At 52.4% G+C, this 11,489-nt stretch overlaps 1 protein-coding gene across 3 annotated transcripts in view; it reads right to left on the reverse strand.

Moving 5' to 3' along the window:
• TRPV4 (transient receptor potential cation channel subfamily V member 4) overlaps window positions 1-2,989 on the reverse strand; it is a 56,204-nt gene extending 53,215 nt beyond the window's left edge. For 2 of the 3 annotated variants that reach the window (XM_053362311.1, XM_053362312.1), the window contains exon 1: window positions 2,822-2,989. The gene's annotated coding sequence lies outside the window, so the exon portion shown is untranslated. Of the gene's footprint in view, window positions 1-2,310; window positions 2,411-2,821 lie in introns of those variants that run through there. The other variant, XM_053362313.1, reaches the window with a different exon arrangement.
• Between the last annotated feature and the right edge of the window lie 8,500 nt (window positions 2,990-11,489).

Consider the following 11,489-nt stretch of genomic DNA (forward strand, 5'->3'; position numbering starts at 1 on the left):
CAAGGACGGCGAGGAAACAACCACAGCGATCGCCTGTGCCGTTTCTCTTCCTGCCGGAGAATGTGCAAAACGACACCTGCAGCAAACACAAGCTGGCTGCCTTGCTGGAAGAGAAGGTGCAGCTTCCAGAAACTGGAGGCCTGTCTATCCACACTTTGACCTACTGGCTTAGATGAGGGATTTTTCAATGGAGCAGAGAGAGCAGAGATTACCAAACATTCATAGAATCATAGAGTTGGAAGGGACCCAAGGGTCATCTAGTCCAACCCCCTGCAATGCAGGAATCTCAGCATCCATGACAGAGGGCCATCCAACCTCTGTTTAAAAACCTCCAAGGAAGAAGAGTCCACAACCTCTTGTGGGAGTCTGTTCCACTGCCGAATATCACTTACTGCTCAAATACAGCCGCAACACATGGCTAATAAGTATGGTAAATGTATTATTAGTAGAAGTTAGAATATAACCCAAAATTTACAAATCATAAACATCATTATATAATGTATGTACGAATCCATAAACAAGAAATAATCAACGTAATGAATTGCTGTCAGAGAACACCACGATGCAGGCAGAATGCCTTTCAAGAGATAATAATGGATAACAGAACAGCTCTTACTATCAGAAAGTTTTTCTGAATGTTTAGTCGGAATCTCCTTTCTTGTAATTTTAAGCCACTGGTTTGAGTCCTATCCTCCAGAGCAGGAGAAAACAATTCTCCATATGACAGCCCTTAAGATATTTGAAGATAGCTATCATGTCTCCTCTCAGCCTCCTCTTTCGCAGGCTAAACAAACCCACCTCCTTCAACCATTCCTCATAAGACTTGGTTTCCAGGCCCTTGATCATCTTAGTTGCCCTCGTCTGCACACATTCCAGCTTGTCAACATCCTTCTTAAATTGTGGTACCCAGAACTAGACACAAGGGAGAATAGAGTGGGATGATGACTTCTCTTCATTTGTCTACTGTACAAATGCAGCCTAGAGTAGCGTTAGCTTTTTTTCAAAAAGGAGTGATGTAGTAAGCATGGGAGACTTGCAACTATCCCGATATCTGTTGGAACACATACTCTGCCAAGATTCCAACAAATTCCTCCACTGCCTCACAGACAATTTCATTTCCCAGAAGGTCGAAGAAGCAACAAGGGGATCATCTCTCTTGGACCTGGTCCTCACCAACAAGGAGGGACTGATGGATGAAGTGGAAGTACTCAGAAACTTGAGAGGAAGTGACCATGTCCTCTTGGGTGTCATTATAAACTGGCATAGAATGGACTCCCTCAGGAGGTGGGGGGGCTCTCCTTCCTTGGAGGTTTTTAAGCAGAGGTTGGGTGGCCATCTGTCAGGGATGCTTTAGTCGATATTTCTGCATTGCAGGGGGCTGAACTAAATGACCCTCAGGGTACCTTCCAACTCCACAAATCTATAATTCTATATTTCATGGCCAAAATAAAAATTGGAGAAAACCTCCCACATATTCTGAAATAATTTTTTATGATTTTAACAGAAAGCAAAATGGAAATATCAAAGCTTTTGGATCAAAAGCACACAGGATTGTTGTTTATTTAAAATTTATGTATTTTTTTAAAAAAAAACATACAGAAAAAACACCACCACAATACTATGCAAACTTATTTGGAAGTAAATTCCCATTTGAGTTTATTCCTGAATGAACATGAATAAGGGAGGTCTGTGGCTCAGTGGCAGAACATCTGCTTTGTGTGCAGAAGGTCCCAGGTTCCTGCCTGAAACCCTGGACAGCCACTGCCACTCAGTGTAGACAGGGCTGAATAAGAGAGGCGAAGATTGCAAGGTGGGGTGTGAAATGTCACAGGAGCCATCTCCCCTCCTGTGCTTGCCAGCAACTGGGATTCAGAAGCATGGCTGCCTCCAGCTGCGGAGGCAGAGCGGAGCCATCCTGGCCACTAGGAGCCACCGGCACTCTCTCCTCCTCCATGAATTTGTCTGAGCCTCTTTTAAAGCCATCGGAGTTGGTGGCCGTCACTGCCTCCTGTGGGAGGGAGTTCCGTAGTTCCACTATGCACTGCATGAAGAAGTAAAGCCATGCTTGGCTTGCAAAGGCTTCATCCCCTCCCAGGCACATGTGTGGCCCAGGGGGTGGGATCCTTGAAAGACAGAGGCACAATCTGGACACCCAGATACCAGGCACCATTTCTCTGCACAAACCATCTGCTAGTCTTCAAAACCATCTGCTAGCTGTGTACTGTGTCACAGTTAGAGGGATGGACCTGGGAGAGACCCGGATTCAAATCCTCACTCAACCCTGAAACTCCCTGAGTGACCTTGGCCTACCTGGCAGGGTCGTGGTGTGGGTCAAATGAGCCAGCAGGGTTAGCTTGGTCAGAAGAGCAGCACGTGTGAACAGGAAGACTCTAAGAAGAGCGGGGGGGGGCTGGATCAGAGCAGGGGTCTCCTAGTCCTTCCCAACCGGGGGCTCCATGGATCGGCTCTCCTCCCCTTTCAAGAGCGGGTGGAGGGCTTCCCCTGGAGACGCTGCCTCTGAGCGCGTGCAGAGGGCACTTGGCTCGCCATCAGCTCAGGTCCCCAGGCAGGCACGTGGCCAAGGCTCGAACGTAAAGTTTTGGGTCCGGGGATCGGGCCCTATCTCCTCCTCCAGGGCTCCCATTCTCGCGCCTTCAAGGCTTGGAGAGGTTCGGGGGCGCCCAGCCCGGGAATGCGCGGTGGGGGAGGGGCAGGGGCTTGACCCCCACCCCACCCCCACCCCGCCTTGGCTAAAGCAAGAGGGACCAGCTCCCCACCCCCCACGCCCCGCCGGGGGAAGGCGCTGGCCCCGATCCCCTACCTGGAGCCGCGCAGGAGGAGCCGTCGCCAGGTCTGCCCACCGCGCAGGCAGCCGGCCGGCCTGGCTGACCTTCCGCCCCCCGGGCGGGCGGGCCATCCTCCTCCGGGCAGCGCCTCCTCCTCTCGGCATCCCACGTGAGCCGGGCGCGCAGGGGGGCGCCGGACGCCTGGGTCCCTCCTCCGCCGTCGGAGCCTTTGCTCGGAAGGAAGCGAGATCCGATCCGCGACGGGGCTTCCCTAGGATGCGAGGCGGCAGCGATGGGGACTTTGCAGCTTAGGAAAGGCGAGAGGGAGGCGCACGAGAGAAGTCTCTAAAATTCTGCCTGGCGTGGAGAACAGGAAAGTTCTCCCTCCCGCATAACTCGAACTCGCGGACAAGCAGTGGAATTGGAAGTTGGACCATTCAGGACGACAGATGAAAGAAAGTACTAGCTAATCTGTGGAACTCGCTCCCGCAGGAGGCAGCGATGGCCAGCAGTTTGGATGGGCTGAAAAGAGGACTCGACACCTTCATGGAGGAGCGGATCTCGAGGGCTGCTGGCCAGGATGGCTCTCCCCTGGCTCCGCGGCTGGAGGCGGCGAGGCTCCTGAATCCCAGTTGCCAGAAGCTGCCGGGGGGCCGAGGGGGCTCGGGCTCAGGTCCTTCGAGCGCGCCTGGGGGCCACTGTGAGAACAGAAGGCTGAATCCGCAGGGCCCTTGGCTTGATCCAGCCGGGCGCCTCTTCTCTTCTTACACTGGGAGTGTCAGCCCAGTTCTCCACACTTCTTCCCTGGAAGTAAGACCCACTCAGTTCTGGCAGCTTACTCTCAGGTAAGCCTGTGTGGGATCACAGCCTCACCCACAGCACTTTATTGCCTCTTGCCAATGTTAAAAATGGGACCTGGCCTCCATCTGTTGTTCTTTTAAAAGAGGCTTGATTCTGCTTGAATTTGCAAGCTTGTCAGTTTCATAGGATTCTTTGTCAGGAGGAGGGGAAAAGAATCATAGGAAGCTGCCTTAGTGGTCCATCTGGCGCAGTGTTGTGGACGCTGGCCAGCAGCGGCTTTTCCAGCTTTTAGGCATGGAGTCTTTTCCAACCCCTAACCGGAGACAGATCCTTCTGCAGCCCCAGCAGCTGCTCTACCCCTAGGCTCAGGAACATGTGAATCCGCCTTATGCCCAGTCAGACCTCTGCTCCACCTGCACAGACCGGCAGCAACTCTCTAGGGCTTCAGGCACGAGTCTTTCCCAGCCCTGGTGGGGACTGAACACGGGGACTTCTGCAGCCCAGGCTGCTCTGCCACTGAGCTGCGGTCCGGTGGGTGAATCGGGGCACCTTGAGTGGACAGCAACTGCGGTTCTGCTTCCAGCTCCCCCTGCCCCTGCCCCCCTTGCCCTCTTCTGGGTGATGGCAGCTGCTGGGAAGCTCAGCCCTGCCTTGCCCAGTCCGATCAGCTAGTCTGATTACAGTTACCCTTCTCCTTCTGTGGTCAGTGCGCTGCAAGGCTTAGAGTGTCGGACCGGGACCTGGGAGAGACCAGGGTGCAAATCCGCACTCAGTCATGAGGCTCACAGGGTGACCTTGGGGGCCAGTCACTACCTCTCAGCCTGAACTACCTCACAGGGTTGTTGTGGGGAATAAATGAGCAGTTGGAGACAACCATGTACACCACCTGGAGTTCCTTGGAGGAGAGTGGAGACATGAATTAAACAAACAAACAAAATGGCCTTTGCTCAGGATGCAGGCCTGGGTGTCCCCAGTGGTGGAGGAAGCCGATTGGGCGCCTGGGGTAGTGCAAGTGCCCTGCACCCAGGGGTGGGGGCAGGGCAAGCCAGGGCAGGATGCTCCGTGGGGCCTCCAAGGAGTCTGCCTGCCTCCTCCCACTCAGTCGCCCTACAGCTGAGGGGGAGGCAGTGGGCAGACCATTTGGGCAGCATGGAGCCTGCGGGCGCCCAAGCCACCGCGTCACTCCCAGGCCCCACGGTGAGTGCTGCCCGGCATTTTGTCACCTCCCCTCAGTGGTGACACCTGGGGCAGCCCGCCCCCACCGCCCCCTTCCTCCACCCCTGGGTGTCCCCCAGCTCTAGTTGGGGTCCGATCCCCATCCTGTCCATTGCCCAGCACAGCCAGTGGTCAGGGGTGAGCAGAGCTCTACTCCAGCCATGTTTGGGGTGGAGTCACCACAGGCTCCTCCTTCCAGGCCTATGTCTTGGGCAAGCAACCCGCCATCAGCTGGAGTAATAGGAAGTGAGGGGAGTGTCTCTGAGGACATGCAGAGTGTGTTTTCCCTCACCTCTCAGTAACCAGCACAACTGGTAGCTGCATAACTGGCCTTATTGGGTCGCTCTGGGTCTGAGACCCTGGACAGCTGCTGCCAGTCAGTGCTGGCACTGCTGAGCTGTCAGTGGACCCAGGACCTGCGTTGCTTGGCAGAAGGCACCTGCCTGGGCTTTCCATCTCTGGCTCCTTCAGTCCACCAAGCTGCTCCCAAAGTCCCCTCTGCAGCCCCCCCAGCCCTGTTTCAGAGAGCAAAAGGCAGGGAGTTAATCCCCCCCGGAATGCAGCCGCGAGAGCACAAGGATTAGGGCAGACAGGCTGGGAGGCTTGGCAGGACAGAGGCACCAGAGCCTGCTGCCCCCCTGGCTGAGTCTGCCTTCCCCCATCCGTCCTGGAGCTTCTTTCCAACCCTGCAGCTGGAGAGAAGGATCCAAACCCCTTTGGAAGGGCAACACCTGGTCTGCTTGCTGGAGGGGGGCTGCTGGCTTCTCTCCCTGAAGTCAGTGCCCTGAAGGCTGCGGGGGAGACAAGAGGAGACTGGAGAGGAGCAGGTGGTGGGTGAAAGCGAGGGAGGCAGCAGGCAGCACCCTCTTCAGGCCCCCAACCTGCTGCCCCCCCAGCTGCCCAGAGACCTCACTGAAAACATGGACTGAGGTAGCATTGTAAAAGGCAGATTTAATGGTCAATATTATTTGGAAAGAGATTGGAAATAAGGCCTAGACAGCATCTTGAGAAGTAGAGACGTCACCTTGCCAACAAAGGTCCGTATAGTTAAAGCCATGGTTTTCCCAGTAGTGATGTATGGAAGTGAGAGCTGGACCATAAAGAAGGCTGATCGCCGAAGAATTGATGCTTTTGAATTATGGAGCTGGAGAAGACTCTTGAGAGTCCCATGGACTGCAAGAAGATCAAACGCATCCATTCTTAAGGAAATCAGCCCTGAGTGCTCCCTGGAAGGACAGATCATGAAGCTGAGGCTCCAGTACTTTGGCCACCTCATGAGAAGAGAAGACTCCCTGGAGAAGACACTGATGCTGGGAAAGATGGAGGGCACAAGGAGAAGGGGGCGACAGAGGACGAGATGGTTGGACAGTGTTCTCGAAGCTACAAACATGAGTCTGTCCAAACTGCGGGAGGCAGTGAAAGACAGAGGTGCCTGGCGTGCTCTGGTCCATGGGGTCACGAAGAGTCGGACACGACTAAACGACTAAACAACAACAATTGTAATATATTTACATATGTGCATCGGTGGTCAGTGTTTGAAATTCCCCACATTTTGCTATTGTCACGGGTCCAACTGCAACTACGTGGAGATTTCTGGGCACCCGGTTGGCAACCTACATCTCCATCGAGCCAGGAAAAGGCTTGGCTCCAATGAAATGCTCTTGTGGGCAAACACACAGAGTATCCCTTGGTGGTACTTTCTGAGCCAGGATGAGGTTGGGGACGGCCCTGCAAGGGAAGGATTTCTGAGTCAGCCCATGGAAGACATTGGTGATGCCGCCCACTGAAGTAGGACAAAGCTACATAGATGATGCGATTAAGCTGGCTCACAGCTCCATTACATTAGTTTCTAATCTCTGGCAAAGAATGCAAAACGAAATGATGCAGTGTTTAAAAATAAAGATTATCAGAAGAGATCATAAAGAAAAAAGAAAAATATACAAACAAGATGAGATGTGGGAACAGCAAGATAGGACTGGATAGAATTATGAATATTACTTGGACAGATTTGTGGATATTAACGCAGCAGCAAGAAGATGATTGGAATCCCCTTCGGAACTTGAAATATGGGTCCCCTCAACAAAAAATTTAAAATTTGGCTTTGTAATTCGGAATTTTTGTGATGTGATTTGATTTGATTGGTCGGTTAATAAAAATTATTTTAAATAAATAAACACAGCTTGAAAAGGTACCTGAGCAATGGACAAGTGGCGCCTGCAACAAAATGTTGCAGTGCAGTGGGCTGCTCCAGTTCAGGATTCCAGGGAGGGAGGGAGGGAGGGAGGGATCTTTCTAGGTTACTCAATTCCATTTCCTCTCCACTCCCACAGCCATCCAGCATTCTGAGCAGGCTCACTGGGTTGTTCCCTCCCCCAAGTGTTAGGGAGTGTGGCATTCCTGCCCCCCTTACTTCTGCAGACCTGGGGTTCCCCCAAGCTCACTAGCAGCTAGCTATCCAAAGGGGCAGCTTCACAGTCTGGGGTGCTTCTGGATCCAGCTCAGTCATGGTAGGCTCAGGTGGACTGTGGGTAAAAGTGCCATTTTCGAACTGCAACTGGTTTGACAACTACAACCACGTCCTGGACTGGGAGAGCCTGGCCACAGGAGTTCGTGCACTGGTTCCTTCAAGGCTGGATTACTCTATGTGGGGCTTCCCTTGCACTTGATCCGGAAGCTACAGTTTAGTGCAGGATGCTGCAGCATGATGCTGACAGGTGTGACGCCTTGCCAGCACCCAACCCCTGTGCTCAAGAGATCTACACTGGCATTGCTGTCATATATAAAGGCCTAAATGCCTTGAGACCAGTTTGCTGCAGGATGGCATCCCCCCATATACACCCACCTGACTGCTTTGATCAGCAGAACTGGCACTGTGGCAGATGCCAAAGTCAGGGCTGTCTTACCCATAGGCGCTAGGGGTGTGGGGCACCCGGGCGCCAGGCTCTTAGAGGCGCCAGGCTGAGAGTCCGAGGCCCGAGAGTTGAGTCCAGGGAAGAGCCTGCCCTTTGGTCAGAGCTCCGTGGTGGACTCTTCGGGGGTGACCGAGCCAGCAAGACGCTGAGGCGGCCGGCTGGCTCCACACTCCTGTGCGCCTGGGACTGTGCAAGCTGGGGGGGGGGGGGGTGCCAGGCAGATCTTTTCACCTCGGCACCACATATGCTTAAGACAGCCCTGGCCACAGTTGTAAGAACTTGAGCTTTGAGAGTTGCAGCACCCAAACTCTGGAACTCCCTGCCTCTTGATATCAGGCAGGCGCCTTCCCTGGACTTCTATGGCACTGGCTAAAAACATTTTTTGTTTATACAAGCCTACCCAGATGTTTAGAAAGGCAACACAAGTTTTAAGCTGTTTTCAGTCTATTATTATTTTAATTTTCCAAAAGTCTTTAATCATTGTTAATCCTTCTTATTGATAATTTGTTTGTTTTATCCTTTGTAAAACTTTTTTGAGGGTTGTTCCCCCCCCCACAATCAAGCATTGTATAAATTTAATGAAATAAATAGTAAGGGTCTACACCCAGCACAGAAGGGAATGATAGAATTTGTGGAACAAGTGACAGATAACAAAATGTGCTGATGCAATAAGGAAGTTCAGGCTTCAGGAATGGAGAGATATCTGCCTGCCTTGGAGATGCCACAGGGTTCTTTAAAGCAGTTTGTGGCAACCAGGTTCCTTCTAGATGTTTTGGACCGAAATCCCCAATAGCGCCAGCTCACACATCTGTGCTAGCCAGTCAGAAACATCTGGAGGGAACCCAGATGGCAAAGCCTTCCTCAGCCTTCCTCTGATTTAGAGGAAATTGGAGGAGCTCCCCAACATCTTCAGGTCTGCATAATTAAACTTTTTTGCCTTGCCTAAGGAAACAGGCAGCAGGTCAATGAATGGAATTATTTCCATGGAGAGACCAGCTCTGGATCTAGAAGCACCGAGATGCTACAATGGGCAGCAATAGGCAAGGCTTCAAATAATGCTTGGAGAACTGCAAAGAGGACTGGTCCCTTCAGCAGTCACAGGGCCACCCTCCACATTCAGGGAGAGCAGGCTTCCATGGCTGGGGCTCTCAGGTGGGAATCTCCACAAAACATGAGGCTATTTGTTGCCAGCAGACTGAATACTGCATTGAGCTAAGCTGACCCAGCAAAGGCAAAATTGTACATCACAAATTAACACAATACTCTCCCTCGGCTGTCACCTGGGGCAGCCATTCCATCGGACGGAGAGATAGGAAGCGAGATTCATGCCATCAGCTTTGCTGAAAGCCCAGCTCCATCAGGCGCCTCCTGCCCCTGAACTGGGCCCGCTGCTCATTATAGGAACAAAAGGCTCTTTAGAAACTGGTGCCTGAGCTTGGTTTTTCTTTTCCTCTTCCCTCCCAATCCCCTTCCCCTTGTGTGCTGTGGTTTTTTTACATTGTTAGGCTGGGGGCAGGGAGCGTCCTGTTGTAAATGTACGTAAATCATTTCCAGAGCCTTTTTGGCCAAAAACCAAATGCTCTCAATAACCATAATGGCTGGATTCTGCACCAAGGAAAGCCCAATTGTGCAGCAGCTGAGAATTACGTAAAATTTGTTTAATTTTGCATTTCTCCCTCTCCCTCTCCCTCTCCCTCTCTCTATTTGTATTGATTCATTTTCTGCTGGTTTTACTATTTGACATCATGCGGGTGGCGCTGTGGTCTAAACCACAGAGCCTAGGGCTCACCAATCGGAAGGTCGGCGGTTTGAATCCCCACGACGGGGTGAGCTCCCGTTGCTCGGTCCCTGCTCCTGCCAACCTAGCAGTTCGAAAGCACGTCAAAGTGCAAGTAGATAAATAGGTAGCACTCTGGCGGGAAGGTAAATGGCATTTCTGTGCGCTGCTCTGGTTTCGCCAGAAGCGGCTTAGTCATGCTGGCCACATGACCCGGAAAAACTGTCTGTGGACAAACGTCGGCTCCCTCAGCCAGTAAAGCGAGTTGAGTACTGCAACCCCAGAGTCGTTTGCGACTGGACTTAACGGTCAGGGGTCCTTTACCTTTACCCTGCTTTTGCCGTCGCCAAAAGTGCTAAACCCCAACCCCTAACCACTTGCAGTGTGATTCTCCCTACCCTTTTTCCTTCTAATTGGCCGAAACCTTCTCAAGCATATCTTCCACGCTTCCACTTGCCCCCTCCCTAGAAAGCACAGGGCCAAGTGGTTTTCTGCTTGCCCCAGGCTTTCTATGCACAGCTCAGAGCAGTTTTGCCATTTCTCCAAAAATCCACTCTTTAGTGCTGCATCGGAGCAAAGGTCAATCCAGAGAAAACTAGACAAAGTTTGCTCTGATTCAGCAGTAAACAGCAGGTTTTCCCAGGGTAACGCAGAAGTGTGGGTGAGCCCTAACCGTTTAAAAAGAAAGAAAAAGACTGAGGTTCTGTCCCTCAATACCTCCTTCTGCAGGCATGATCTGCTCCTGTGGAACTGCAGCCTACGGACAGCCTTTAAACCTTCCAGGATGGGGGGGCACCTCTATAGCAGGGGTTTGCAAAGCCCTCCCCTCAGTTGTCTGCAAAAGACACACAGGCCCCAATCACACCATACACTGAAAGCACTATGATACTACTTTAAATAGTCATGGCTTCTCCCTAGTCAATCCCTCTTCACAGAGAAGTCTGAGAACTGAAGCTCCGGGAGGAGAACAGGGACCTCCTCCCAACTCTCAGCCCCCTTAACAGACTACAGCTCCCACAATCCTTTGGGGGAAGCCAGGACTGTTTAAAATGGCATCCTAGCCCCTTAAATGTGTGAGCATGGCTCAACTCTACAAATAAATTCACAGACACACATCTCCCCACATCAGACTTTATTTTATTTTTTTGTCTTCTCTGTTGCTACTTGAAGAAAATATAAGGCTTGGATGAGCAGTGATCCACTTAAGGCCTAAAATGGTTCTTGTGCCTCAGAAACCAAGATATCTAAAAAGGCAACAATGGGGAACGTGGGGAAAGGAGGCAGGTTGCAGGTAGTTCAAAGGGTGAGAAGTTATCCCTGAAGTAAACAGTTGCAAAAAGGAGTGAGAAAATATTTCGACTCTGGTGAGATTAAAAATGTCACTCAAGAAAGATACCGTATTTTTCGCCCTATAGGACGCACCGGCCCATAGGACGCACCTAGTTTTTTGGGGGGGAAATCAAAGAAAAATTTTTTATTTCCCCCCCAGGTTTGCACAGCCATCCCCAAGCTAGAAGAGGGAGACGGAGCGCTCCGTCTCCCTCTTCTGCCTTCAGGGACAGCCTATCTAGCCTCCGTGGGACAGCGGCTTGCCCCGCTGCCCCCCGTGTTTGTGGTGCTGGCGGGGGGGGGAGAAGCAAGCTTGCTCCCCCCCCCCGCCAGCCTCCAGATCAGGTCGGGGAATAGCGGGGTGGCGGCACTCCGCCTCCCCGCTATCCCCCGAGGTTGTGGGGCTGGCGGGGGGGAGAAGCAAGCTTGCTTCCTCCCCCCCCCCCCCCGCCAGCCTCCAGATCAGGTCGGGGAATAGCGGGGTGGGAGCGCTCTGCCTCCCCGCTATCCCCCGAGCTTTTGGGCTGCAGGCTGCTGCCTGCAAGCCTTGCGAGCCTGCGGGACCTCCCGCCGGGCTTGCAAGACTTGCGGATAGCTTCCTGAAGCCTGCATTCGCCCCATAGAACGCACACACATTTCCCCTTCATTTTTGGAGGGGAAAAAGTGTGT

The sequence above is a fragment of the Podarcis raffonei genome, chromosome 13 (genome assembly GCF_027172205.1).
Source record: "Podarcis raffonei isolate rPodRaf1 chromosome 13, rPodRaf1.pri, whole genome shotgun sequence".
Taxonomy (NCBI): domain Eukaryota; kingdom Metazoa; phylum Chordata; class Lepidosauria; order Squamata; family Lacertidae; genus Podarcis; species Podarcis raffonei.